We start from the raw sequence: 26,983 nt of genomic DNA on the forward strand, positions 1-26,983 counted from the left end.
TTCTGAGATGTTATTGTTTTACTCAGCAGTGTGAGAAACACGGGTGTCTCTGTTAAGATGATCGGCAGAAGAATGCAATTTTGGTTGAAGCCTTTGACGGTTTGGTATGAGGGATTAATGATGTGACCGTGAAAGGCAGCTACTAGCTGAAGCCCAATAGGACTTCAAACAACTGGCTTTGTCAGTAGAAAACGTGGCAATGGAGCATATGAGTTGCAGGGTATTCCGATGGAAGTGGGCACATTCGTCACATCAACTGAGATTGGGGAACACCTCCTGAGTGAAGACAATTGCATAGCCTCACTCTAAGCATGTCTGGTACAAAAGGACTCTAGATCAGCCCAAAGTAAAACCCCAAATCAAAGCCCAGCCTTGGCCAAATAGTAAACATGTTCTACAGGATCCAGGCCCACAAGCCACAGTGGCTGCTGCTGGTATGCAGACTTGAGATTTTTTTTTAAGAAAAGATGCATTCGGGCTGAATTGCGGAAGAGAACTCATAGGCTGGTATCCAGGAGAGCACACACCTGAAAAGGCTGCCTACATCTGGCCTGGAACAGCTCAATTACCTTACAACATCAAAATGTGAACCAAAATAAATATCTGGTTAACAGTCACTCCGTTCTAATGGATGCTGATACCAGCATGGCTCAGTGGCTGCAGAACCAGTCTTTACCTAAATTCACTCTGGAACCCAACCCTCAAGTTTGCATAAGACCTTGGCTAGACTGAGAATGCATACCTGGGAACCTTTACAGATTAAAGGGACAACTCTGTTCTAGTCCCTTATGAGAAGCAGCTGATTCAGCTAATACTACTTGTAGTAAAAGGCTCAAGCCCAAATTTGATGGGGTGAAATTGGTTGAAAAAGATTCGCCTTGATTGGCGTTACCATTTTCAATTAGAAAATGGCAGCCTGAGATGAGGTTCTAATTAAATATCATAGGTTTCTAGGGGAGGTGTAAGGACTATCAAAAGGAGCAAGGAAATCTTGCATGTTGATCAGTAAGCAATTCCATAATACTGCTACACCCATCCAGTGCCATTTGCCTTGCAGGCAAAAGTAGAGACAGAAATCAGAAGGCTGGAAAGTGAAGGAATCCACAAACCTCAGAGATAATGGGAACTGCAGATGCTGGAGAATTTCAAGAGAACAAAATGTGAGGCTGGATGAACACAGCAGGCCAAGCAGCATCTCAGGAGCACAAAAGCTGACGTTTCGGGCCTAGCCCCTTCATCAGAGGGTTGGCTGCCCTCTGATGAAGGGTCTAGGCCCGAAACGTCAGCTTTTGTGCTCCTGAGATGCTGCTTGGCCTGCTGTGTTCATCCAGCCTCACATTTTGTTCTCTTGGAATCCACAAACCTGTCCAGTTTGAGGAATGGGCAGCACCAGTCGTGCTGATTATAAACCATGGGTCGGTTCACCTTTGTGGGGATTCTAAATAAATGGTAAACTGCTTTTCACAGCTGGATAAATACCCAATCGCTCACATAGAGGATTCAAAAGCACAGCTGTCAGGGGTGCTATTCTTCACAAAACTGGACATGAGCTATGCGTACCTGCAATTGCAGTTAGATGAGGATTCCCTGAAGTTGCTGCAATTAATACCCATAAGGGTTTGTACCAATATACAAGACTGCCATTTGGTGTATCATCAGCCTGTGCCATTTTCCAGTGGACAATGGAGAACATTTTACAAGGGCTACCCCCAGATCACTGTTTATGTGGATGACATGCTAATGACTGGGAAGACCAAAAAAGAGCATTTCAAGAACTTGGACACAGTGCTTAGATGTGCCTCCCAGACAGGTTTAGCAAATGAAGGGAAAAATGTATTTAAGGTGCCCCAAGTGACCTCTTTGGGCTACAGAGTCACCAAGACTGTGTTATAGCCATTGGAGAAGGTTAAGTGAGGGCAATTAAAGGTGCCCTGGCTCTCATGTCTGTACCAGAGCTTGGTCTTTGCTTGGATTGGTGAATTTGTTGTGGAAAATTCATACATAACCTGGCCTCTGTCCTGGCACTCTTATACCTGCTGGTGAAAATGCAGCAGCTTTGGAAAGAGTCTTGTAGCCAAGTTGTAGCCTTTAGGGAAGTGAAGTAGCAGCTAGCAGTGTCTAGGGTGTTTACACACTACGATCGCAAGTAAGAGGTAGTGCTGACATTCAGTACCCCTCTGTAATGGTACCAGCGTAGTGTTGGTTCACAGATGGCCCAATGGAAGCAACATCCAAGAGCATATGCTTCCTGGGCTTTGGCTAATGCAGTGTCCAAACAGAGAAGGAAGGTTAGATGGCCATCCTTGGTATGGGCAAGTGCCACCAACACACTTACAGACATAAATTTGTAATAGTAACAGACCGCAAACTCCTGCAAGAGCAATTCAGACAAAGGCAAATTCAGCAATGGGCTCTCATTCTAAAGTGTGTACAATTAGAAGTTGGCACATCACCCTGGAGGCCAAGTAGAAAAGGCAGATGCCTTGAGCTGCCTCCTGCCAGCACCAGTAGGTGGTGCCACCACTGGAAGAATCCATTCAGGTTTTAAACTTTCTGGACACCCTCCTGGTCAGCACTGACCATATCAGACTATGGGCAGAGCCAATCGTGGCAAAACTAATACCACTGGCAGTGATGGGGGAAACAAAATGGCCATTGAAACCAAAATTGAAGCCTTTCTACACCATCAAGACTCGATCACCATGGAGGGCAGCATTTTATTATGGGGAGCAACAGCCTTACTCCTGAGCAAAGTTTGCTGCCAGGTACTTGCTGAACTCCTCCAGGGTCAGCCAGGAGTGTCCAAAATGAAGATGCTGGCAAGAAGTTATTTCTGGTGACCGGGATTAGATGCAGACATAGTCATGTTGGTGGGTCAGTGCCCAGAGTGCCAACAGGGTCAAATATTGCTGCCAGCAGCTCCCCCACCATTGTGGGAATGGGTTTTTGAGTATTTCCTAAGTTTGAATGGCATTCAGCATGTAAGGACAGCTCCATGCCATCTATTATCTAATGCTCTAGCAAAAAGAAAAGTCCAAACTTTGAAGGTAGGCTTAAAGAAACAAACTACTGCTTCACTCAACACCAAATTGTCCTGGTTCATATTTGATTAGAGGGCCATCCCAATGCAACTACTTGGATAGCTCCACAGTTGCCAATGGGGAAGAAGACTCCACAGCAGGTTAAATATGGTCATTTTATTTCAATGTTGGTCACGAGACTAAATGAGAGAGAACACATTTAAAGTTTGGTGCCAAAAATCACAATGGCCATTTACGGATAAGGGGTACGGTCAACATGAGGTCGAGTCCCATGATGCACAAACCTCAGGTGGGAAAGACAATCCCAAACAAGCACGTGGACCACAAAACAGGCAGCAGCAAAACATACCTGGCACCCTCAGAACAGCTGGAAAGGGTATCAACCCCAGATTCTGCCCCCTTCCATCTAGCATTGCAGAAACCTCAAAGTAGGAGATGGGCACGGCAGATATGGCAGCATCAATGCCTCTACTGCCTGAAGAGGATACATTTCTACCAAGATGCTCAGGCCACAGGGGGTGGGGTACAGTCCGGTATACACAGCCTGTATCAGAGGAACTGGTCCTAGGGCAAAAAGGCCCTAGGAGAGGCTACAAGAAGAAAAGCCGGTCAACATTCCTGGACCTAGACAGGGAGGGATATAGTGATTGTAATGAGGTAAAGCCAGGTGGACATCATAGAATATGGGTCTCCTGATGGGGGCTGTTAATCTGCTCCAATCAGAGAGCCCAGGCTGACGGAAAGTGTCAGAGGTTCTATTCACTCCAAGAGCTGACTCTGAGGGAACTTGACCAGTGTCTAAAGGGTGGTTTGGTGATGGCATACTGGCCTCTGGAGTTATTTCAGTAACGATGAGTGAACATATTCAGTCAGTTGACGACATTTCACAAGAGTTCGCTAATTGCTCAAGGAGATGTTACAGGGAATGACAGGAAATTGCATTATAATTCAGCATTACAGTATGGTGTGATACAACAAAATCATTTTAAAAACTTTTCAGTATTATGAAGAATGACAAAATTAAGAATACTACAGAAAATAGTTCTCCATAGGGTTTTGAACAATTAATCTGCTGACCAGGCCTCACATTGTTGACGTTAGCAGTAACCAGTGGTAGACAATCTAAATCACTGACCAATCTCTATGTCAATTTACAAAAATTCAATAAACATCAGAAACTGGAGGACACCCAATTCACAACTGGATGGGAACATGATAAATGGAAGGTCAGTAAAGTAGGAAAACAATCAAATAACATCAAACATAAATAGACCAATAACAGGAAACGAGAAGATAGTGGCATTGGTGAGAGCAAGACAGTGGCAACATGTGAATTGCAGCTCAGGGCCAACATGGACAAAATGGGTTGAATGGATTTCCTCTATGCTGCAACATTATGATTCCAGCAGGCAAAAGACGCTTTGATTTTTGGGCAAAGATGGACTGGAAACACATTAAATGGAAAATACTCTATTGATCAGTTCTCCTGTAGGCATTGAAGTTTTTTAAACTTATTAATCCAAAGTTATTGCAAATATAATATTGCTTTATTTACTTCCTCTTTCCTTGTGATTCACAGAATCTGGAAGCAGACTCACATCCTGCTTGCTTTGTTAGTTAGTCTTGATAGTATCACATGATTAATCTCAAACATTTTTACTTCCAAGTTGTATTTTCTTAAAGCCACAAGTTTCTTTGTTTATGACATCTGTGAATAGGAATTTGAGACAGGGAGCTGGCCTCTTTGGTTTTGTAGCAGATGTTTGATCACTGAGCACTTTTGTGCTCAGAATTTGCAACATTAGTTCAGCAAAAAGCTGGACTGCAAAACTCTAGAAAACTAAAGTTTACTCTGCATGGTATCCTTTCAATGACATCTTTTTGACAATTGGAAGAATATACCTCTTTATTTTTGAAACAGTAAAGGAATCACTGGAATAAATCTGAAATGCACTATGCAAATATGTTTATCTTTATGTTCCAAAAGTCAGCAGTATGTTTGATTTACCAAAGAAACATTGTATGATGATGTGTGACTTATCTTTTAACTTCTGTGCGCGGGTAACTCCGTTCTATTTCTGTACAATTCCAGTTTCATTTTCCTGTATTTGAAAAGTGCATTCAAAAAAAAACTAAATTTCTTTGAAGCAATTACTAAAACGTTCCACTATATTCCTTGAAAAGGGGATGGAATCAGAAGGAAGCTCATTATTTGTAATGCTTAAGTGCACAGGAATGCAGCACTAAGTCACAAACAGATTGAAGGCAAAACAGCAAATAGGAACATTTCAAAATCAGTGGGTAAACTCGGTTCAAATTACAATGGGTGGAGCTTGCGATCTTGTTCCTTTCTACAGCTGGATAAGTGTGTAGTGATTGGAACCAGGGTGACCTCATTGACTGAGGTCATTGGCCCAGGTTAACAACCCCAATCAGGAAAGCCCTGACTGACAAATGTAAGCAGGAGACAATGTCCTCAGTTCAGAGGACTGTCTGTCTGAGTTGGTTGGTCACAACCAGCATACTGTGCACAAGGAATTAAAAGTTGACTTGGTGACAGGATACCAGCTTCTGTTCAGTCATTTCAAATTGCATTCACTTCAAAATGTGATTTGTATTGGTTATTTCCTGATCAAACATGAAAAGCAGCAGCTGTTAACCTGGTTGATTTTACACATGATCAAGCAGTCAGAGTAGGCCATTCAGCGTCTGCAAGCCTGCTCTCGTTAAGAGCTGATGTGACTGTAACCCAAAATCAGCATTCACGTCTACCCCTGATAACCTTTCACCCCCTTTGATGCGGTTTAAACTATCTAGCTCTACCTTAGATATTCAGGGGCTTTGCTTCTATTGCCTTTTCACGAAGAGAGTTCTAAAGAAATGTGTGGAAGAAAAAAAGAAATAACTTAATCGGTCTGCAACTAATTTGACTGGCTAACATTTTAATTGCAAACATTTCATCAGATTCTGTACTGTTCCTAAAAACTGAAATTCCAGTACCGAACAATAAATGGGGAGCATATTATTAGCCACATTGGCAAATATTGATTTTTTTAAAAATCCAACATGGATCTGTTGTGAGAGTCACCTTTTAACTTTTGGAAGAGATCAGATGCTTGATGCGGGTTAAGCAGTTGATGTGGTGTCCACAGACAAAATGTAACAGGACAAGGTGGAGCAGAAATTGATGGCTTGACCCTGTTCGGATCAAACATCAAATTAATTACTGATCTTTACCTCTAGGCTTTTCTAAACTGGTGTTTAAAGTACACAGTATGGGGTAAATTTGTCCTCAACTTCAAAAGTCAAAGATGGGGTTAAAAAAAATGCAAGAAAGGCCACTCCTGTACAGTATTACCTTGTAACTGCTGTGGTCTAAACAAGGCAGAATGATTGCAGCAACAGGGCTCCCGGGAAGTGGAGAAACAATGCTGAGTTTGATTGGAAAAAGTGAAAGGACAGGAAAGACAGAATCTGAGGATTTACTCCTCCACGTGCTAATTCTGCTTTTCTTGTGCAGGCTGTGCCAGCTCCTCCAATCACTAAGGACGTGTTATATCTCATGATTAGTATACCTTTTTCAGCAGCACACTCCTGGCTTTAATGCCATATTACAGCATGTAGCCCAAGGGCAAAATAAACTCATACTCCCTTTTAACTTGGATCACTTGAAGCATAAGTGCACAGTATGCATCTAGTAGCATATGTAACTTAACTGGTGAATATTAGCTAACGGTCAGTTAGCTGTAATATCTGTTGGATTCATCACACTGAGTCCCTTACATTTAGGGAAATAACAAACATTGCCGCATCGGGTTAAACACCTTACTGGAGGCAAGCTTGTATCAAATGGACCTCTTTTTCCTGGCACGTGCTGCTTCTCCGGACACAAATCTATGATTGGAACATGGTGTGAAGGAAAGAATTTGTGATTGGAGGAGCTGATGCAGTCTCCTATATGGTATGGTTAGCTACATTGACTGTGGACCTTTCGACATTAGAGTCACGTTATACAGTGCAGAAACAGACCCTTCAGTGTAACCAGGCCCCACCATCCTCCAGGAGTAAGTGAAGCAAGAGGCTGGAAGGGGTAGCTGAGGCCAGGAGCAGGTCCAGTGGAGCCACCTGGACTGAGAATGTTGGGTTAGAAACCAGAATCTGGAATGCAATGCCTGGGAGGGGAGATCAGGTGGGAAACCTCACAACCTTTTTTAAAAAGTATTTGGATGAATAATGTCAAAACATTCAAGGCTTTGGACTGAGCACTGGCAAATGGGACTAGTGTTGAATTAGAATAGTTTAGTCAATGCAGACTTGATGGGGCGCAGGGCCTTTTCTGTGCTGTAGGATTCTATGACATGAGATGTGAGATGCTGAACAAATATTTTGCAACACTGTTTACTGTGGAGAAGGACATGGAAGCTAGAGAGTACTTGGGCAAATAAAGAGTGATTTCCAATTGTTCATACTTTTGTGGGGTTGGAGGGGTGGGGTGCTGGAGGTCTCAAAAGGCAGAATGGGGAAGAGTCCAAAACAAGAGGTTGTAGGTTTAAGGTGAGAAGGGAAAGATTTTAAAAGGGGCCAAAGGAGCAACATTCGCATGCAGTGGGCAATGTGTGTATGGTATGAACTGCCAGAGAAGATGGTGATGGCTTGTACAATTACAATATTTAAAGGCACCTGAATGGGTCCATGAACAGGAAAGGTTTAGAGGGATATGGGCCAGATGTTGGCAAATGGGACTAGATCAGCTCAGGATATCTGGTTGGCATGGACAAGTTGAACCAAAGGGTCCATTTCCCTGCTGTACATTTGAGTCATGAAAAATGCAGCTGGCCATTCTTAGGCAGTTACTTCCTATCTGCCCAAAATTAACCTGATCCTCACTGTGTAAAAAGCTGAAGTCAGTACATGATGTGGATGTTAGAGAACTGTGCATTAGAATTCAAAACTTGGGCTGCTGCATGTTGCAGCAGTGCACTTTAGATTGTCCTAAAAATGTGAAGTAAGCAGGGATATGGTGATGTGTATTTTCGCTCTAGCTAATGATCATGTAATATAGAGAGAGGATTTGTAACAATGACTGAACTGGTTAATTTAACAATATCCATTTGCAAGGTGCATCAACTGAATCAACTAAAATTTATTTTTTAAGGCCAACATAGAATGAGTAATTTCCATTACTGGTAAATTCATTTAAGAATCAAATTCAGGCAAGACAAGGGCTATTGTTGAAGAGCTCCCTGGCAAGGAAATGTAGGGGTCAAATCTCTAGCTCCAGGTTAATACTAAAAATATGCTGATCAAAGCAGGCAAGTGTCCTGTGTCTACTGTTATCAAAAGATAGTCAACGGTATTTTACCTTCCGGAAAATCCAAAGTATGTGTTAAAACATTATAATATGCTTTCAAATTATTACCCGATATATTGATTACCTGAGTCTAAACCCATTTTGTATTATCTGAACATGCATTTTTACAAATTAAGAAGGAAATTTTAAACAGCTTGTTTCTCTGCATCAACGTGTTCTGAGTTATAGTTACTTCTGCTATTGCATTGATGCAAGGTAGATTCTGAAATTTAATTGCTAAGTTGTACTGCCAGTTGTACTTTCGTCTGTGACACAGTAAATAAAAACTTGCCATTTCTCCTGCAAATGTCAAATTTCCAACCTCTTGCATTTTGATTTCTGCATTGCATTAGCTTAGCAGTTTCACTCTCAAATTGATTTCTTTGAAGAGATATGAAATCTGGTTTTCACACAGGATATATTACAAACCCGAGGTATTACAAGGGCACAGGTGGCAACTAGTCCAGCTGTGAATTTTAAAATCACTGTCTATAACAGCATGAGAGTACAGTAATCCCAGGTGTAGTCCCTTCAGATTTCTGAACAAATATCGTCAGCCTCTTACCGAAGCCCAGGAACTGTCAACAAATATGAATGCACAAAAGCTCCTTGGTCTCAAAGCTCAGCCAAACATTCAATTAGTAGCATAACTCAGGTCAGTGGGCACACATCGCCCTAACCTGGCACCAAGGTTGGTACCTGCGGTACAACCCAAATCTTGCACTTTGCCTCTCCACTTTCAAATGCAACCTCGTTGGAAGGATGAAAGATGCAGTTCCACGAGACTACACCTCCTCGGGTTGGCGAGGTTGGGGGGGGGGGGGGGTGCTTTGTTAATTAGTGGCTCTCCATGCAATCACTGCCGTGCCACTAGAAAAAGCATGGGGGTTGGGGGGAGCGGTGGTGGGGGGCAGAGAGAAGGCTTAGCCAGATCAGCACAGGGGCAACACAACCAGATCGTGCATAGATGGAGAAGACAGCAATTTATAAAAGGTGAGTGGGAAACCAAATCAAACAAGAAAATGAGTCAAGATTCTTCAGGATAAGGCTCATGTAAGGTAGAATTAAAGCTAATGTTACTGTAATTGCCAAGTGTATCTTGCTTTAGATGGAATATAAAATTGTTTAGGTAATCTGAACAAATGGGAGCGTTCAGGTAGTTGAAGCTACTCGTGTGGATCAGATTACCAACAAACAACACAAAACTCAATTCCCATTCCAGCTGAGGTAGACACTGTCCTCCCTTCTCATCTTACCCACAGTTATTTTTTAAGAAGGTAAATTTTGGCACTTTGCTGTGGCTGAGCAAATAATTGTCATGGGAAAGAGTGGGGAAAAAATGTTTATTTGAAGCAAGGTACGAGTAAAGAGTTAAATGCACAAACCTTTACCAGAAAGATGGACAAACTTGGTGTCATCTGCCCAACTAAGTCTTCATCCTCCAGACGCACTGACTGTAATCGACTTGCACACTACTTCATAGAAAGCCTTAAATTACCACTGTGCATGCCATCAAGGCGCTGATTTCTGAATTCTTTCCCCAGGAAGATTTTGATGTGAATATCTATCTACAAAAACCTTCAGTTTATCACCATCGTTTCAGTTTGCTGTGCTCTCTGGAGTCAATCTCTCATAATTTATAAATAACACTGATTACTAATTGCCACATTTTAAAGGCTCAATGCAAATTTTACATGCAATTGCATTAAATTCATTCAAAAGTTTTTTTTTCAAATGTAAGGAGGATAGAAGCTTCCTAATTCTGGCTTGAGTAAAAGCTCCTACTGCTCTTCACCAGTTCTGTAAAGGCATGTTGACCAATTTTTATAATGCATATTGCTGAGCAGGGGAATATATGGAAAAAATAGTTAATTTGAACCATTATTCATATTTTTCTCTCTCTACAGATGCAGCCTGAGTATTTCTTTCATTTCTTCTTGCAGATTTCCAGCATCTGGAGTAGTTTGCTTTTGGTTTGGTGAATCAAGTCCAAGACTATTGCGATAATGAAGCCAATTAGACATGTGTTAAATTTTCATAGAAACGTGCAATCTATCCATCATTCACTAATCTTTCCCTTAACAGTGCTCCCTACCCACAATAGTAACATTTCCAGGCAACAACAGCCTCTGTTTTCTGCAAGTACAAACAGAACCTTGTATTTAAATTTTTACTCGCAATGCCACACTTTACAGTACTGAGCATGTCCCTCATCAATTTTTTTTGATGGCGCTTATCGAACTTGCTTGAATGCGCTGACCCAGCTTCCACCAGAGTCTAATACACACTTAGAAACAACGCATCAGTTTCATTCGACATAGTAGAATGTCCTGAACACACACTGCAGAAAGGCAATTGTATAAAATCTTATTACAGTGAAAGTTACATTTCTGCTGTTTATCAATAATGATTGCTGTTTGCCTTGTCCTGTTTCAGATCTTGAATCGATGTATGAGCGTTGTGATTCATTGCAGCTAGGCACTAGCAATAAATGCTGGCCAAACACGAATGCCCGTGTCCGACGTGCGAATTAAAAAAGACACAATCTGAAGGTTGAAAGCAAATTCTGCAAAGACTAGTCATGTGACTTGGAGAATCAAACAAACAATCCGCTTCTATTTTTAACCCCTGAAAAACATACTAAGCCAGGTAAAATGTTGTGGACACGTCTGTAGTCACGAAGTTTGGTAATATTTTTGCACTTGCTTAATGATACTGTTTTAAGAAGTGCGGCCGGTTGGATCATTTCACGTCGTGTCCCTGAGGTCCTGCAAGGATTACGTCCTTTGTAAGGATCTTCAGCCACAAGCAGAAAAACTGGGATTTTAAAATAAAACAAAGCTACCCTGTATTCAGTGAGCCACTTCATGATTTTTCAAAGGGAAATGACACTTGGCATGATTCTCAGAATTCCTTTTTTATAAATTGGAAATGGACACGATGTTTACAGAAGGACACAGACATCAGGAAAGCATTTTTCCTAGTATCCACAACTATTCAGTTTTAAAAGAGCAGTCTCCCTAAAAGCTAGTAGCTCTTTCACCTTTGACTCATAAGCATTGGGGTCCAAGCGCTACTCCAGAGATCACTTTGGTGAAGATCATTGAATTATAGAATCTCTATAGTGAGGAAAAGAGGCCATTCAACTCATCACTGACCCTCTGAAGGGCATCCTATCCAGCACAACCTTTTACCTATGACCCTGCATCTCCAATGGCTAATCCACCTAACCAGCACATCCCCGGACTCTGTGGACAATTTAGCATAGCGAATCCACCCTAATTCCCACACCTTAGCGTGTCGGAGGAAACTAAAGCACCTGGGGGAAACTCACCCTGATGTGGGGAGAACATGCAACCTCTACATAGTTTCCCAATTGAACCTGGGTCCCTGGCACTGCCAGGCAGCAGTACCAATCACTGAGCTTCTAAGGGAATGTTGCAGAAATGCCATTTATTTTGGATGCGTTGTTAAACGGAGGTCCCATCTACCTTTTTAGGTGAACATAAGAGATCTCATGGCTATTTGGAAGGAGAACAAGGAAATTATTGTGCCTTGGTTGATGTCTAAGTAATAGATAGTGTCACAATAATCAGATTATCTGGTTGGTCTCCTATTGCGGGACATGGAGAGATTGTTGCATACAAATTAGCTTCCACATTACACCAGTAACTACACCTCAAATTAACAGACTACAAAGTGCTTTGAGAGATCAAACAGTTCTGAACCTGTTGTATAAATGCAAGGCTTTTTTAAAAAATGCATTTTAACAACATTGTCCAAAAAATTCTCCACAACACTATTATTAGCAAATTACACCATAAAGCTTTTTGCTTGGTACACAAACCTTGCCCAGCAGTGTAGCATAACTATGCGATATTACTATAGCTTTCAACTATCTAATGCCAAAGAAACTATGGAGGGGAATACTTCATTGTTTCAGTGACCTAGTTCATCACAATGTACTGTTTATGGGTCCCTACCATGTAAATAACCAGTACAAGTCTCCAAGAAAATCTAGATCACTTTTTTTCTTTAAATTATTAAACAGACTCCAATTTTTAATCTGCGAGGTCGGGGACATTGCCACATTGCTGCCCCCCCCCCCCCCCCCCCCCCCCCCCCCCCCCCCCCCCCCCCCCCACCAATTGCTTGCCATTTCAATAAAGCACCTTGCTGTCATGTTAACATTTCTGTCCTGGGCCTGCTGCAATGTTCCAACACAGCAAAATGCAAGCTCAAGAAACAACTCCTCATTTTCCTCTCCAGGCACTTTACAGCCAACGTATCTGCATCAAATTCAATAACTTCACAAACTGATCACTTTACATGTGCCCTTCATTTTTCTTACATCCTCTTCCCCCATTGTTGTGTTGTGGAAAGGACTAAGTTTCTCCATTCCAATTAAGTCCTTTTCACATTTTTTTTCCCTTTTTTTGACTATAACAGCTCCTTTGTCTTTTGCATTTGGCCTCTATACCACCGTCAGTCTTGCTCATACTCTGCCTTTGCCAAAAGGACAAAAAAAAAGCCTATTTTCCAACAACTTTCAGTTCTGAACAATAGGCATACCAGACTCAAAACACTGACTTTGTTTCCCGTACAGATGCTGCTACATTGGTTGATTTACTCCAGTGCTGTGTTTGGCACAAAACTGTAGTGATTGGAAAAAGCTTGGCCAAGTGGATCTCAGCGTATAAGATCCCCAGTCAGGGAGCTGTGGCTGACAGATATAAACAGGAGTCTCAGAGATTCTCCTCATTCTAGGGACTGATTCTGAGCAAGCTATTCAGGGTCTACATATGGTGCACGTGTACATAAAGGGCGACTTGATGACAGCAAACCGGACTTCATAAATTATTTCAAAAACATAAATTTGGTAATTAAGATTTTAACTTTGAATTTCTGTGCAATGTGCAGTCTCCCACTTTTTACCTTATCAATGAATGCAACTGACAATAGCTTATAGGGGTTTGAGACAACAACGTGCAGAGCTGGAGGAACACAGCAGGCCAAGCAGCATCAGAGGAGCAGGAAGGCTGACATTTCAGGCCCAAATCCTTCTTCAGAAATGAAGATTCTCCAGCATCTGCAGTTCCTGCTATCTCTGAAGCTTATAGGGGTTCGATAGCCCTAATGTATAAATTTTTTCAAACTCATTGCCAGATGAAAAATCTGGTAGTCTCACAAGCATTAATTTCCAACCTCTGTCTTTAAATATATGTCTCTTATTCATTCACAGAATGAGGGCATCACTGGCTAGGCCAGCACTTATTGGTAATCCTGAGTTGCCTAGAGGGCAGATGAGAATCAACCACATTGCTGAGGGTCTGGGTGTGACTCCACAGGATTAGCAAATCAGAAGGGGTTTTTCCAACAATTGGTAATGGATTTATGGTCACTGTTAGAGTCTTCATCCCAGATTTTTTTATTGAATTCATATTCCACCATCTGCCATGGTGGGATTCGAACCCAGGTCCCTAGAACATTACCTGGATCTCTGGATTAATAGACTAGCAGTAATACCACTAGGTCATCAGCTCCCCTCCACAGTATAACACTGTGAAACTGTCTTGGAGGGAATGGTCAATTAAATTGTAATTATACTGCCATTCTTTCAACTATAGAAGACATTCATAGTGCGAGGATTTAAGTAACAGGAATAGGGATGTCTTGCTGCAATTGTATAGGGCCTTGATGAGACCACATCTGGAGTATTGTGTGCAATGCTCGTTTACTGATCTGGAGAAGGATGTTTTGGTTATAGAAGGAGTGTGACAAAGGTTTACCAGACTAATTCTTAGGATGGCAGAACTGACATATGGAGAGAGACTGAAACAGGTAGGACTGTATTCATTGGAGTTTAGAAGAATGAAGGGAAGGTCTCACACAAACATATAAAATTCTAAAAAGACCAGACAGGATAAACACAAGAAGGATGTTCCCCATGACTGGGGAGTTGAGAACCGGGGTTCACAGCCTAAGGATAGGGTGTCAGCCATTTAGGACTGTGATAAGGAGAAATGTCTTCACCCAGAGAGAGGGAAGCCGGTGGAATTCTCTGCCCCAGAAAGCACCCGAGGCAAAACACTAAATGCTTTGAAGAAGGAGTCAGATATAGTTCTTAGAGCTAAAGGAATCAACAGTTGTAGGGAGAAAGCAGGAAAATGGTACTGGGTTTTATGAGCATTTGCAGATGGCACAAAGAAAGGTGGTTGGGCAGGTTATGTTGAAGAAGTGGGGAGGCTGCAGAAGGTCTTGGATTGACTAGGAGAGTGGGCAGAGAAGGGCAGAAGGAACACAATGTGGTATGAGATTATGAGTTTTGGTACGAAGAGTAGAAACATAGATCATTTTCTAAATGGGCAAAGGCTGTGGAAGCCCGAAGTACAGAAGGACTGAGGAGTCTTCGTTCTAGATTCACTCAAGGTTAATATGAAGGTTTAGTTGGCAGTTAAGAAGGTAAATGCAATGTTAGCATTCATTTCGAGTCGGATAGAATACAAGAGCATGGATATACTGCTGAGGCTATATTAGGTTCTGACTGCATTTGGAATGTTATGAAGGGTTTTGGGCCCCATATCTCAGGAAGAATGTGCTGGCATTGGAAGGGGTCCACAGGAGGTTCACAAGAATGATCCCAGGGATGAAGGGTTTGTCAAATTAGGAGTGGCCAAGGACCCTGGAACTGTACTTGATGGAGCTTAGGAGGATGAGGGGATGATCTCACTGAAACTTAGAGAATACTGAGAGGCCTGGATAGAGTTGTCGCGGAGAAGATGATTCCACTTGTAGGAGAGACTAGGACCCGAGGGCACAGCCTTGGTGAAGGGACAACCCTTTCAAACTGAGAGAAAGAGGAATTTCTTCACCCAAAGGGTGGTGAATCTGTTGAACTCACTGCCACAGACTGTTGACATCAAATCATTGAGTGGATTTAAGACAATTAAATAGGCTCATGGTTACTAAGGAGATCAAAGGTTACAGGGAGAAGGCAGGAGAATGGAGCTGAGAAACATATCAGCCAAGTTCAAATAGTGGTGCAGACTCAACATGCTGAATGGACTAATTCTGCTGCTGTATCTTATGGACAGTTATGATCATTTTGAATGATGGACCAGACACCAAGGCCCAAACAACTCAATCCTTCTCCTATTTCCTATGGTTCTATTTTTTCTACCAAGCCAAGAGCAAAAATATGACTCAGGAGTCAGGTTATAATCTGATACTTGTGCACACTAAAAGGTATTAGTACAAGACTGCTCCCTTACATTAATTTCAGATAGACAAATTATAACCTCAAACTAAATTGCAGCCAAACTATGGTTTTAACAACCATACTCTTTAGCTTCCAGTTGCAAGTTAGAAGCTAAAAATCAAGAGACACACATCAGGAAATTTGTTTGACCCAACTCAGTATTCATGAAGGAGGTTATTATATTTTCTGTTAAGGAAGTATTGTAGCATTTTGCAGCTTCAGGTTCAAGTCCTGTGCTGGGACGTAGTGTTCAAGGAAGATAATATGATCAACCAGGTTGAATGTCAGTCTGCAAATCCTTCAAACATACAGCAATGCAGTTGGGGAAAAAAACAGGACTGGGCCCAGGGTAGCAAAATGAGGAAAAGGAAATGGAAGCCTCCATCATCACTCTTCTTAGCCCTACATTACGTGGAAAAGCACATGTTGCCACAGCTCCTTGGCAGACGAGGGAGCTTAATTAGTTGGATGGTATGTGGATCAGATTTGTGCCAACAGCTTGGAAGTTAATGCCTGTTCTAGCTGGGCCTAAATTTGCAACTTGCCTTCTTGCCCTACCTTCTAGTGGTGAGGATTAAGGTGCTGTGGGTCAGACCTGAAAATATTCAGACAGAGAGCTCAAGTAGTAGTTACCGAGGAGCACAGGAAAAGGAGGCGGCCTTATGGCCCCTCAAACCTACGTTGCTTTTCAATTAGATCATCACTGATCTTAAATCTGTCTTTGCTCCGTATCTCTTTGGATTTTTAGCTATCAAACATCTCTCGGTTTCAGTTTTAAATTAACAATCGAGCATCAATTGCTGTTCATAGAACAGAGTTTCAAACATCTACCACCTTTAGCATGAAGAAGTAAGTATTGTTTAAATTTACTATTATAATTTGTTTCTCATTTTTAGACCCTGTCTTAATCGGAGGTGCCCCAGTCAGCAGAAATAGTTTCTTTCAATCTGTCTTTGAACTTCTTAATTCTAACAAATATAGCTCTGGTCATGTAAACTCTTTTGTTAACTTTGCCTTGAATGAATCCGGGGCCCTAAACAAAAGTAGTAACAAACTAGTAACAAAACAATGAAAAATAACCTCTATTTTTCCCAAATTTAATATTCCTAACAACTGTCACAGACTGCTTTATTTACACATTTCAGTTTTCCCCTGAATCCTTATCTACCTTTTAATCACCACATCCTTCTGTACTCTAGAATGCTTACTTAATGCACCTCCCTCGGTTACGTCCTTTCAAGATGTTCAATTTCACCAGTATTTTTTTATTCATGACCTAATCTTTGGTATCACAGTTTCTGGTCCTTTTAAGCACTGCCTGCTTCTGGAATGTTTAGTTTCTTTCAAATACTTAGAACCATCAGCTCAAGAACAGGTCATACAGTCCAACTGGTCCATGCCAGTGTTAATCCTCCACATGAGCCCATTCCCTACATTTTGTCTAACTCTTCCAGCAAACGACTATCATGTGCTTTGAACGGTGTGTCAGACTCATAATCTTAGCACCGTGGACTACCTATCTGATGCAGCCTCCAAACTATCTGTGCTGACCAAACAAACAAACATTTAACATGTGGGCTGACCAGTGTTACTGCTGATAAGTATACAGAAGGCAGCTGCTTATAGCCATTGCCCAACTCTCTCCAATGTGCTCCAGTATATAACCTTTACCATATAAAGGTTCCAACTAATGAGAGCTGTCATCTTAATTTACAGATCTGTTTACAAGTTCTGAAAACTACATTCATCAACTTAGTGCAACACAATTTAATTCCTAATTTGTTCCTCCTGCCTAAACCACTTTATTTACAAAGTGATGGCATTAACCAATAATTACTGTACTGAACATTGAAATTGGACAAAGTTTTGGAGCTTACCTGAATGGAAGATATAACTTTGCAATGATGACATGCCAATAGCCACAGGAAGGCACTAGGTCAGTTCACTGACAGAGTTGGATTTTGGCTTTTTTGCTAAGAGGAAAAAAAAACATGTGATATAGTAGAAAGCAATGGCTTTTTTTCTCAGAATTTAAAACTACATTTTGGAAACCTATGCTGTCTGAATTTAAACAGTTTTGCTGCTGTGGAGTTTTCCGCACATAAACAGTCCTGGAGTTACAGCATGCAGTCTCCATCAGTATTCGTGAAGGCCTCAGTAACAAGAGGAAACCTCAAAAACTGGAAAACTTTGTGGACACCAGCACAAATAGTCATTTAGTTTTTATAAGCTTCCCTTTGATGAAAGAAAAGTAAATAAAGAGAAAGGAAAACAATATCTCCAAGAAGTTAACACAGCTCTGAATAACTGGAGTTCTTTTGGCCCATTTCACAGCATAACATTGAGGTTACCAGAATGAATCAGTGTTAAAGCTGAAACTTCTCTTGCAGAGTAGCATTAAGGAATTGACGGACTCTGAATCAACACAAGTATGTTTATGCTGGAATCAGCACACACTGTAAATGATTCATCTACCCCAGCACAAACTCAAACTGTACAACAAGTAATTAAAAATCCTTGCTTAGTGGCAAAGTGGCATAGTGAGCTCAACGCATTCCTTTAGCACCTGGAATAGGAATTCATCCAATGATTTCCATGAGTTCTAAGGATACTACCTCATTCAGTGCTTGAGTGAAAGGCCAGGTTGTACATTGTAAAACACTGAATTCAAAAGTGAGGAAGTGATGGTTTAACCTTACGGAGGCCTGCTCAGACTTACTTGGGAAACTGTCTTCAGTTTTGGGAAAAGAGCTAGACTGCCTTTAGGAACAGTTCAGTGCATATTTATTGGAATAATGCCATGACACCAGAACTTAGAAATATGAGATATAAACGTGGCTTGTATCCTATTGTCGTTAAAGGTTGACAGGTGACTTTAGTGAAGAAGTTAAAACAATGAAAATCTTAGTCAAACTGAATACATACAGAGTGTATTTTTTTCATTTTCAAAGGGCTTTGAGTGATCTCCACACCTTGTCATCTCAGAATCCAACATCAGCAATTCCTACTATCTCTTGGTGATCTTCTATGCTCTGCAGGGGAAGTATGACTATCTTCTCTCTATAACCTCACATTCACAAGGCCACCATTTGTCCTTAACTCTGTCACTGTAGACACATCTCATGGACTATAACCCCTCACTACTGCATGTCTCATGTCCACTTAATGGTTTTCAGCCATTTCCAAACCACTAACCCTTTCAACACTTAGCACTTCCTCCTCCCTTACTGAGGAGGCCTCTCCAGTTCCTGTGTCAATACTAATCACTTATCCAACCAATTCCATCATTACTCCATACCTCAATTTGTCCAATTGCAGGATATGTGGCTTACCCCAAGGCAGATGGCTCCACAAAGTGTAATCCCTGGACAGGTTTCACTTGTCGTACAGGAGTAACCTGTGACACAATCTCTGAACAGCAGGGATACAAATCTCCTGACTCGGGTAGAACTAAGCACCAGACTGACTGTGACCAACCCCTTAGGTGGAATCAGACAAGCCTCTGATTGACTGCAGCAGTGTCCCCTAACTAACACAGCCCCCTCCTCCCCACTAAGGGTTAGCTCCCCCCGTCATGTTGCCATTTGTTGGAAGCACATATAGTAGGTTTGCTCTGTAAACCGTTGGCTCATATTGGGGCCGTGATGTTAATATGCTGTATCGTAATATGTCAAATCCCTTGATTGTTCCTCTCAGGACTAGCTGCCCGCTTCTCCTTCCCTGCTAAAAGGCAATGCACAGAGGGGGCTATGCCCTCATTAGAATTATCGCAATACTATTAGTTTAGAGATCCAGTTAACGTTCTGGGGACCTGGGTTTGAATCTCATCATGTCAGAAGATGGAGGTTGAATTTGATTTAAAATCTGGAATTAAGAGTCTAACGTTAGGAAATACCCATGTCCATTTTAGAGGAAACTGCTATGCTTAGCTGGTCTTCCCTACATATGATTTAAGACCCCCAGCAATGTGATTTTGAATCTTAATTGTTCTCTAGACAATTAGGGATTGGCAACAAATGCTGACCTAGCCAGCGACACCTGCTTCCTAAGGACAAACAATAAAACAAAAAGAGGCTGGCAGCCTCCAAGTCCGTGCATGACTGTAAAGAAAATCAATGCTAGGGCCAAAAGATACATCTCATATGGAGAGATGAGAGTGTGCCCAATCACATCAGTGATGAGCAGAAGGGCGCAATCTTAGGTATCACTGAGTGGTGAAGGCCTGGAGTGGTGTGAGAGTCAGTCTGTGAGCAGGCATGATGATATAGTAAGCCTGGGGGTTTGGTGCTGCTGACTTGTGTGGATGATAGTTTGAGGAAGTTGGTACCCATGGAGTATACATTGTGTGTTGAAGACAGTTGGTTGACGCAATTGGCAAGCTGCTGCCACTAGGCACCTATATGTCAGGAATTGGTGCTGGCTATCTCTCAGGGAAAGGAGAGGAGAATTGGAAGTGGTGTAGAAATAAGCTGAGCTGTGCTATTAGTGAGATGAGAATGCATGGCAATAAAGGCAGTAACCATTCAATGTGAGAGATGTGTGATTCCAAAGTTGCCATTTAAAGCTGGAGGGAAAAAAATCAGAAACCTAATGTTTTGAAGTCAAGATTCTGATTTTTTTTTATTCTTGCCATGTTTTCTCAGGTTGAGGAAGCCCAGAACAGGAGTCTGGCTGCGGCATGGCATGGGGTGGTGTAGCCTGGACCGGACTGGAAAAGGAAAAGTTGGACTTTTTTTCTTAAATTAACTTCCTTTTTTGTATTTAGCTTACTGAGAATAGCACTGATGCATAGTGATAGTACAAACTTTCATACAAAATAAAGCAGGGTAGTTGCGGTGGGTGACTTCTCCTACTGACTGGGACTCCCTTGGAGCCAGGGGCTTGAATGGAGAGCAATTAGTTAGATGTGTCCAGGAGGGCTTTTTGAGGCAGTGTGTTGATAATCCAACCATAGAGGAGGCCGTACTCGATTTGGTCTAGGGAATGAGCCAGTACGGGTGATTGATGTTTCAGTCGGGGAGCATTTTGGGCTGAGTGACCATAACTCCACGAACGATTTCAAGTAGCCATGGACAAGGACAACCCCTTGGGTGAGGGGATTTACCTGGGCAACGGCCAATTACATCCAAATCAGACAAGAATTGGGGCATGTGGATTGGGAGCAGTTATTTGTGGGCAAATCTACATTTGGTGTGTGGGAGGCTTTTAAAGACCAGTTGATGAAAGTGCAGGACATGCATGTCCCTGCAAAACTGAAGGATAGGAATGGCAGGTTCCAGGAACAATGAATGACAAGGGAAATTGTAAACTTGTGCAAAACGCAAAAGGAAGCAAACAGTAGGTCTAGGCAGCTACAAACTGACAAAGCCCTTGAGGAGTATAGAAAAATTAGGAAGGAACTTAAACACGGCAATTGGAAGGCTAGAAGGGGCATGAAATGTCTTTAGCAAACAGGGTCAATGAGAACCCCAAAGCTTTTTATGCATATATTAGAAGAAAGTGGGTAGCAAGGGAAAGAGTAGGCCCCTTCAAGGACAAAGGGGGGAAGTTATGTGTGGAGCCAGCAGCAGTGGGAGAGGTCCTTAATGAGTACTTTGTATTGGCATCCACCGAGGAGAAGGACATGATTGATGCTGAGGTCAGGGATGAGTGTGTGAATACGCTAGAGGATGTCAATATATTAAAGGAGGAAGATTTGGGTATCCTAAGTTGCATTAAGGTAGACAAATGACCAGGGGCAGATGGGATCTATCCCAGGTTACTGCGCCAGGCAAGAGAAGAAATAGCTGGGGCATTAGCAGATATCTTCATATTCTCTTTGACCACAGATGAGCCAACGTTGTTCCCTTGTTTAAGGAAGGAAGCAGGGATAACCCAGTAAATTACAGGCCGGTGAGTCTGATGTCTGTGGTGGGAAGCTTTTGGAGAAGATACTGAGGGACAGGATATATACACATGTGGAAGAAATATTAGTGATAGGGAGCATAGTCTTGTACAGGGAAGATCATGTCTCATCAACCTGATCAATTTTTTTGAAGAGGTGACAAGGATAATTGATGAGGGAAGAGCTGTGGATATAGTTTATTAGGACTTTAGTAAGGCATGTGATAAAGTCCCACAGGGCAGTTTGGTACAAAATTTAAAACCACATGGGATTCGGGGTGGGCTGGCTAGATGGTTACAAAACTGGCTTGGTCACAGACAACAGAGGGTAGTGTTGGAAGTGTGTTTTTCAGAACGCAGGCAGGTAACTAATGGTGTTCCACATGGATCAGTCTTAGATCCCCCGTTGTTTGTAGTAGATATGAATGATCTGCAGGAAAATGTGGATGGTCTGATTAGTTAGTTTGCAGATGACACGAAGATTGGCGGAGTTGCTGATAGTGCCAAGATTGTGAAAGAATAGAACAGGATATAGATAGATTGGTGACCTGGGCACTGGAATGGCAGATGGAGTTTAATCCAGACAAATGTAAGGTAATGCATTTTGGAGGTTCAAATTTTGATGTGAATTATACTGTTAATGGAAGAACCCTTAGGAACATTAACATATAGATGGATCTGGGAGTGCAGGTCCACACTTCCCTAAAAGAGGCAATACAGGTGGCTAAAGTGATTACGGAGGCATACAGCATGCTTGCCTTCATTGGCCAGGGCAGGGAGTACAAGTAATGGCAGACCATGTTGCAGCGATATAAAACCCTAGTTCGGCCACATTTGGAGTATTGAGTGCAGTTTTGGTCACCACACTACCAGAGGGACATGGAAGCCTTGGAGAGAGTACAGAGAATGTTTCATGGTCTCGCGGGCATTGGCTATGAGGAAAGGTTAAAAAGACTAGGATTGTTTTCACTGGAAAGATGGCGGCTGAGAGGAGACCTGATAGTGGTCAACAAAATTATGAGAGGCACAGATAGGGTGGATAGTCAGAGGCTTTTTCCCAGGGTTGACGTTTCAATTACACGGAAGCACGGGTTCAAGGTGAGAGGGCAAAAGTTACATGAGAAGGGAGATGTGCGAGAAAAGATTTTCACGTAGAGGGTGATAGTTGCCTGGAATGCACTGCCAGAAGAGGTGGTAGGCATGTTGGCAGCATTTGAGAGGCATCTGAATGGCTAAATGAATAGGGAGGGAATGGAGAGATACAGACCAAATAAGGGCGGAAGGTTTGTTTTTTAGTTTAGTCAGGGCATGATGATTGGCACAGGCTTGGAAGGTTGAAGGCCTGTTCCTGTGCTGTGCTTCTGTTCTTTTCACTGTATTTTGTATTGAATACACAAGACAATAAAGGATTCAGTTCAATTCAACTTTCATGCCATTGTCCACAGGCTCAAGGGACAGTAAAATAGAAGTAATTTCTTCCGGTGAGATGACCCAAAATGGTGAAAAGGAAAAGGCGGTGATTACCTGATAAGACAATTAGGAACAAAATCTGGAAGCACTCATCATATGGTAAAACAGTTGAACGCTCTCTCTCCTTAAAAGGGCTATGTCAACTAAATGTTCAAGATAGATGGGTTAATTTCATAAGGCAAAGTAATGGAGTGATATACGGAAAAAGTAAATAGGATTGAGGTGCACATCAACCAGGTCGAACTGAAGGGAAGAACACTTCCAGGTGACTGAATATCCTACTCCTTTCCCTATGTTTTAGTGATTTTAAAAAATAAATCAGGAAGAAGATAAAACAGTCAAGGCATTTTAATTCGCTAATGAATACAAACTAACTGATAAGACTATTCAACTCCACTACTTGGGATCAAAATGAGTCAAAGCGAGAAGTAATTTGTTCATATTGAAACAAAAACATTCTTGTGAAGTTGTGCACTTAAGCACTGAGGGAGGATATTTTCCATTCAACAGTTCTCTTAAATAGATTTACAAATTTTGTGACATGGTGGGGGGGAGAAGTTTTCTCATTGTTAATTCAGTCTAAAAGGAAGTTTAGCTCACAAGCAACAGTGCTACAATTGGACCAAGAGTAAGTAACACTGACAGTTTGTGCCAGAGTAATAAAATATTTAGAACTTACTTGACAAAGTGGTATACCAAATGTACATCATATAATCACTTCATCCAGCCTAAAGAGGTCCAACATCACCCAAAGCACGTTATGCACAGTCTGACCATTTATGTATCCATCATACTAAGCCTCCAGCAAAAGGACAGTGAATTGTATATGGAAAGGTGGCAAAAGAAATTGCTGCAAATATAACCTCATGCTCCAGAGGATTTAATCAGACAATAATCTCTCTCAGGGATGAGGTGCTTGGTTTTCAACCAATTAAACTGCATTCTTACAACCTATGATGTTGTCCTGACCATGCAATGTTCATGCTCTGGATTTTGAATGCTATTTTAGATTTTCAAAACAGCAAGCAATTTCTTTTTAATAATATACTTTTTAATATACTTCACATCCATGTACTGTATTTCCAAATATGTGTAATGTTTCATCATTACTGTTCAATACCAACAATACTAATCACACTTGCTTCAACCTTCAGATATGTCAACTTTCATTATAAAATTCAAATTTAACAATATGAATGTCTGACAGACACAAATGGCAAATCTAATGAGTAATAAGCATTGATTAAGTCTATTACACCAAAATCACAAAAGTTTCTTCAATTTTAATGTGGATAGTAAATGATTGAAAATCACCATCCAAGAGTATTTATCCACATAAATTACATGCAGTTTATCACTTAATTTTCATAACACACTTTCTAAGAAGAATGGGCAGCCTTGCTTTATTTTGAAAGAAATGCCACGCTACACTATATTCCACAGTTCAACATCTAGCCAATTCTTTGCTCTAAAGTCCGCTATCGTGGAACTTTTTCTGGGTTCTGGGTTGAATCTCTATCACTAGAAGAATTCAGACACTAACATGTTCAAAACATTTAAAAGATGGAATCATCACTTGGCCTGCTAATGATTTATTTAAAGACAACGCGTGCTCAACAAGCAAAGAGTAGCAACTACCAATGAATAACCAGCAAAGTAATAGCTAAAGACACAAGGATTTGACGTCAAATTTCAAAAGGAAGTTGCACAAATACTAGATGGGGAAAGAAAATCACATGGATATAGAGATAGAGGCAGGAACTAGTCTTTCAAATGGCTTCCATTTGTGCTATATTTTACTATGGTTCAAGAAGTGGACACAATTAAAAGCAATTTACTCAAGTGACTGTAATTCTACATATTTATAATCCACGTAATCTAAAACAAGCCATTGTAAATACACAGTAAAAATAAGTCTCAACTTCAGCATGCCTGCACATGCCACAGAGTCTGATGGTGGAGTTAAATGCCTACAATATCCCTCTCTGTCTAACCATGAGGAAAAAATTAAAACAAAGATTTGCACGTCAGACAGTGCAAGCCATCTGGGAGTTGAGATCATCTTAACAAACTATTCAAATTCTGCACATGCTGTTTATATTGCCACCTTAACCCCTCCATAAATTCTATCTTGCAACAGATTGCGCTCAAACATTTTAGTACACAGGAATTTAGCGCTGCAGACCCAAATTACTTCATCATTTTCATCATACAAAAACAAATATAATCAGCCATCAAACCCAATTTATCTTCGTCGTTTTTAACCTTTATATCTCTCAGCAAATATACATTGAAATTCATTTTAAATGCTTTGACTGATCCACTTCAGTGATCAGTAATGATTGTATATTTTGTATTCTGGGAATTCATGATAAAGAACGGTAATATTCTTCTTTGTGCTGATCCCAAAGGTATGTCCCATACAATGTCACATAAGGGACATAATCTTAAACTATATGATCTGACCATCCCCTCCCTATTCCTTAGATTTACCTCAAGTCTTTGAAAGGCATCCCTGGCATTACAGTGCTAAACTAGCCTTCTACTGCAATTCCAATGCAAAAGATCCCTATAACGTACTGCACTGTTATCCATGATCTTACCTCCTGTAAGGTTGTTGTCACATGTACCCTGGGCTCTGATGAAGTGGCATGGTGTCGAAGTTCCAAAATAACCCTTTGTTTATGGGCTCCGAGTGATCTGAAGTGTTGCCTCACTGGCTGAGTGCTGTACAGACAATATGTCAAACTACCAAGCCCACATTTTAAGTGGGCTAATTAGAATTAAAGTGATACAAATGACCGCTTCACCTATTTATCAACGAGGTACAGCCTTCACCATATGCAGCTCCCAGTAAACTTCCAGCTCTGAAACAGTCAGTCATGGAAACCCAAGGAGTGCTTGCATTTCCGACTTCTGCCTCTTTAAACACAGCGTTCATGCGTCTCATACATGTTCGATGTCTCATCCAAAACTATTAATCTCCGCTGCTCATTTACTGCAGACGCTCAGAATAAGAGAAGTTCAAGGTAGGGCACTTCAGTTAAACGGATTTCCTGCCTGCCCCCGCCCCTCCTGAACCCTCAGGAAGAGGGGGGGGGGGGGTGTGATGATACACGCCTTCGACTTGGATCCTGCTCAGTTTTGTACTTACCAGGGTCCCCTTCTCTTACCGCTTCGCGGTGCAGCAATGAAACCGCAATCTAGCGGCAGCGAGCTGGGCTCAGCCCTGAGTGTTAGTCACTGCAGAGACAGAGAAAGCGGGGGAAACTCTGTGACTGCTGGAGGATGAGCACTAGAGCCAGAGAGCTTTGTCTGGAAGAGGATGAGAGACAGATAGAGACGCCGCTTTGTACAGGGGTGGGCTCCACAGTGAGGAAAGCACAAGGGGGCTGTAGACGGCGTCGTTGCCAGCGCCCCTGACCACAGGTTGCACTCTAGCGCCTGAACCGTTCAGTGCATTTGAGCAAACATTTCCATCGAGCTTGGTGTTGACCCAGCCGAACACTGACGTGTTCCATCACAGCGTTAGCGTTCGCACGTATAGGGAAGTCGCTTTGATCGCCCAAGATTGGGAAAGTCTTTAGTGTAACACGGCATGGGCTTATCCGCAATCCCATTGTACACTTCTCTTTTTTTCCCAATTACTGGTGATGTGGCGATTCCTTCCCCACACTTAATGTGGGCGTGGTTTATGTTGTGACTAAGAAATAATGTTACACCCAAATTCCCCTCTCACTCCCCTCCAACTGTGTGTTTTCAAAACATTTTAGATTCCCGTTTCCTCCCATTTTCTTTCAGTGTCAGTGATTTTCCATTCTGCTCTCGAAATTGCACCAATCGGGCCACGCTGTGTTTCCCATTTAAAATACGCTCAGTTGGATCAAGCTTTTAGTTACCCAGCAAATCCTTACATGGGGGATCATGTTATATTCCGTTTTATAATTATCCGTTTTATTACCTTAAGGATACTACATGCGT

At 41.7% G+C, this 26,983-nt stretch overlaps 1 protein-coding gene across 3 annotated transcripts in view; it reads right to left on the reverse strand.

The window, feature by feature from the left end:
* Nucleotides 1–26,600, reverse strand: part of atp8b4 (ATPase phospholipid transporting 8B4) — a 239,036-nt gene extending 212,436 nt beyond the window's left edge. For 2 of the 3 annotated variants that reach the window (XM_048562969.2, XM_048562971.2), the window contains exons 1-2: nucleotides 25,606–26,039; nucleotides 17,527–17,622 (exon numbers count right to left, since the gene is read on the reverse strand). The gene's annotated coding sequence lies outside the window, so the exon portion shown is untranslated. Of the gene's footprint in view, nucleotides 1–17,526; nucleotides 17,623–25,605; nucleotides 26,040–26,156 lie in introns of those variants that run through there. The other variant, XM_048562970.2, reaches the window with a different exon arrangement.
* Nucleotides 26,601–26,983: the final 383 nt, after the last annotated feature.

This window comes from Stegostoma tigrinum, chromosome 33 (assembly GCF_030684315.1).
Source record: "Stegostoma tigrinum isolate sSteTig4 chromosome 33, sSteTig4.hap1, whole genome shotgun sequence".
In the NCBI taxonomy this organism is placed as follows: domain Eukaryota; kingdom Metazoa; phylum Chordata; class Chondrichthyes; order Orectolobiformes; family Stegostomatidae; genus Stegostoma; species Stegostoma tigrinum.